Here is a 3833-nt window from a genome sequence, read left to right as displayed (position 1 = left end):
GATTAATAATGGATAGGTGTCATAATTGACGCCTCTCCATTATTAATGTGGCTTAATGTCACCTTACAATAGCAAGGTGGCATTAACCCTTCATTACCCCATATCCCACCGCTACACGGGAATGGGAAGAGAGTGGCCAAGTGCCAGAATAGGCGCATCTTCCAGATGTGCCTTTTCTGGGGTGGCTGGGGGCAGATGTTTTTAGCCGGGGGGGGGGGGCAATAACCGTGGACCCTCTCCAGGCTATTAATATCTGCCCTCAGTCACTGGCTTTACTACTCTGGCGGAGAAAATTGTGCGGGAGCCCACGCCAATTTTTTCCGCCATTTAACCCCTTAATTTACTAGCTAGAACGGCCAAATTTTGCATATACACACTACTAATATTAGTAGTGTGGAATATGCAAAAAAAATGGTGATATGAGATGGTTTACTGTATGTAAACCAGGTCTCATATCATGTCGGGTTTAGGAAGGAGAAAGCAAAAGCCGGTAATTGAATTACCGGCTTTCTGCTATATCGCGCTGGATGAAATATTAATATATATACATATATGTCTACTGATATATATATATATATATATATATATATATATATATATATATATATATATACAGTATATATGTTTTTGTTTTTTTTTACACATGGATCCCTTGTATAGCCGTATGTCCATATTGCAAGCCTGCGATAAAAACACGCAGTACAGATGACATACGGATTACATACGGAGGATGCCATGCGCAAAAAACGCTGAAACACCCTGCCTACGGAGGAGCTACGGACTACTATTTTCGGGACTTTTCAGCGTATTACGGCCGTAATATACGGACCGTATTTTCATACGCTGAGTGTGAAGCCGGCCAAATAGTTGAAAAGAAAAAAATGAGGTACAAAACGCGCCTCCAGTGAAAATATACAGAGTTGCATAGTTGTAGATCTAACGTGAGGACCTAAAAAGATAAGGAATAAGTGAGACTGTGCATATTAACGTAACTGGGCACCCCCCAAAAAATAATAAAATTAAACCGGTAGTAGAAAAAAAATATAAAAATAGAAAAAAAAGTAAAAATAGAAAAAATAGTAACCACGGGGGAAGAGAAGAGAGAGCATGGGTGGCATGGGTCCTGAAGGAATAGAGATAAGGGAAGAGTCATGAATATCATACCAAAAGGTAAACAGAGGAGCAAAGAGATGGGTAGGTTCAACACAGCAGAGAGTCAGAGGATGTGAGAAAACACTACCTGGATATGGAAGCTACAATGCATGGATGAGCGTCAGACAATAGTAGACATACATCAGCTGCAGGGTGCTACAAGAAACCAAACACGAGGGAAAGGGTTAACAAGGATAGAGGACACAAGTGCTGAAAAGAAATGGAAATATAAGTAAGATGAACGCAGAGAGTATATGTACCTGGAGGATCGGAGCACAAAAGAATGTAGAGCCCCACGGTAAGGCACAGAGCCTAGAGGGGATAACGGCGCTGTAGAGATAAATGTGTCTGGGTCAGTAAGTACATAGGCAACAAGGACTGAAATGAAGAGGGGGGCAGGGCCATGACAAACGCCGATGTACCTGGATCCTGGAAGAACGATGTGCCGAGCAGAGATGAGCGACGCTGCATGAGGGGCGGCACTTCCGGGTATAAATCCCGGTGATTGATGACACAATAGTGGTCACATGACCACCAGAAGATAGCGCATGCGCAAAGAACAAACATGGAAAGGGGAGGGCAGAACAGGGAACAATCCCTGCTAAATCAGGACGCAGGGAGCGGTCATGTGACCGCAAGCAAAATGCCAGGCAGCACTGTGAGAGTGTAAAAAACAATAGAAGCATAGGAGAAGAAGGGGAAGGCTGCACACAGCATAAGTGCTAAGCAGAAAGATGTAGGAACGGAGGGGAAGAGAAAGCAAAGGGGAAGAGAGGACCCATACTAAAAGAGGGAAGATAGTAATGTCATACCGTGCAGACTATAAGCGGTGCCCAGTGTGGTGACCATAGTGAAATCTAGCGATTCTAAAGGAACCAAGAAAAGAACCAATTAGTATATAGTAACAAAACATAATATGCAATAAATAACAACAATATACAATAATTTACAATGGGACAGATACATCATATTCCCTATTGAGACCTTTTGGCTCTAGGGTCTGGAGGGTAAAAATCCAAAAAGCCTCCCTTTTCTTAAGGATTTTAATCCTATTAAGACCTCTCCTATTGGGTTCAATTTGTTCCAGAACCTGGAACCTCAGTTGCGAAATATTGTGGTTCTTTTCATGAAAGTGATATGGAAGGGGCAGATGATTTCTATTGCAGCGAATAGTTGATTTATGCTGTGAGACCCTATCCCTAATGGGTTGGGTGGTTTCCCCAACATAGGCAAGTCCGCAATGACATTTAATTAGGTATACTACGTATGAGGAGTCACATGTATAGTAGCCCTTAGTCGGGATGCCCTGACCCATATGTGGATGAAACACTTTAGAACCTTTTTGGACGTTATTACACTGGAGGCAGCCGAGACAGGGGAAGGTACCCCGTTTTTGTGTCTGTAGAAAAGTTTGTCTGGGTATAGTGCTCCTGGAACCCACATCCGCCTTCACTAGTCTGTCCCGTAGATTTTTAGCCCTGCGAAAACAGGATAAAAAGGGTAATTTAAACTCGGGGATAGTTGGATAACTTTTTTGCAATAGACCCCAATGGCGTCTAATGGTGGATTGTACTATATTAGAGAAGGGATGAAAGGTGCTAACAAAGGGAATGCGTTTATTGTTATCATTAGACCTATTGGCAACACTAGTCTGTCTAGCTTGGAGTAGCGCTTTTTGTGGATAACCACGATTGGAGAATTTCTGTTGCATCTCATTAAGTCTGGTGTTTTTGGTGGTTTCATCCGAGACTATCCTGTTTATCCGTTGAAATTGTGATTTGGGGATGGCATTTTTAATAGAAGGGGGGTGGCAACTATTATAATGCAAGAGACTGTTTCTGTCAGTGGGTTTCAAGAATAAGTCAATAGATAACTCACCACCATCCTTTTTACAGATAAGGGTGTCCAAAAAACTTATCCGGTCCATGTTATATTGCAAAGTGAATTTTAATTCTGGCCACACATTGTTGAGGTGTTTGTCAAAGGAAATGAGTGAATCAATAGGGCCTTCCCAAATGAAAAATATGTCATCTATGTAGCGATGCCATATGCGCGAGTGGGTTTGGAATAGAGGATGGGTGTACACAAAGTCTTTCTCGAATGATGACATATAAGCGATAGCATACGGGGGCGCTACGTGCGAGCCCATAGCGGTGCTCTGTTGTTGAATAAAGTAAGTGTCCTCAAACATAAAGTAGTTCTCCCTGAGGACCAGGTTTAAAAGATCCGTGCAAAAGCGACGTATCTTTATGTGAGTGCCTGCTTCATTAAGGAGTCTGTCCACAGCTAGTATACCTTTCTCATGTGTTATGGAAGTGTATAGGCTGCTTATATCCCAAGTAACTAGTAGTGAAGAGGAGGGGATAGTGCCAAGTGCCCTAATGAGTCCAAGGAAATCATTATTGGCAAGAATAAAAGAGCTGGTAGATTTGACCAAAGGTGTAAGGATTTTCTCCAATACTATGGCAGGAGGGGATAGAATGGAGTCAGTGAGGGACACTATAGGACGCCCAGGTGGTTTCAACAGTCGTTTATGAATTTTGGGCAAAAGGTAGAAGAATGGAGTTATAGGATCAGTTTTGGTAAGGAAGATCCTGAGCTTGTTGTCTATAGTGCCCTCCTGTTCATGGAACTCAAGTAGGGTCTTAATTTTCTGGGCAATGCTATTGAGAGGATTTTGT

General features: G+C 42.4%; 1 long non-coding RNA gene across 1 annotated transcript; it reads right to left on the bottom strand.

Annotated features, from left to right (window-relative positions):
* Positions 1-457: 457 nt before the first annotated feature.
* LOC138657979 (uncharacterized) lies at positions 458-1653 on the bottom strand. Its single transcript, XR_011317279.1, has 3 exons — positions 1575-1653; positions 1413-1482; positions 458-1308 (listed from the first exon to the last, which is right to left on the bottom strand). It is a non-coding gene; the product is annotated as an uncharacterized lncRNA (long non-coding RNA).
* Positions 1654-3833: the final 2180 nt, after the last annotated feature.

This window comes from Ranitomeya imitator, chromosome 1 (assembly GCF_032444005.1).
Source record: "Ranitomeya imitator isolate aRanImi1 chromosome 1, aRanImi1.pri, whole genome shotgun sequence".
NCBI classification, from domain to species: domain Eukaryota; kingdom Metazoa; phylum Chordata; class Amphibia; order Anura; family Dendrobatidae; genus Ranitomeya; species Ranitomeya imitator.
The sequence above is the reverse complement of the archived record's forward strand: the minus strand, read 5'-3'. Positions and strand labels throughout refer to the sequence as shown.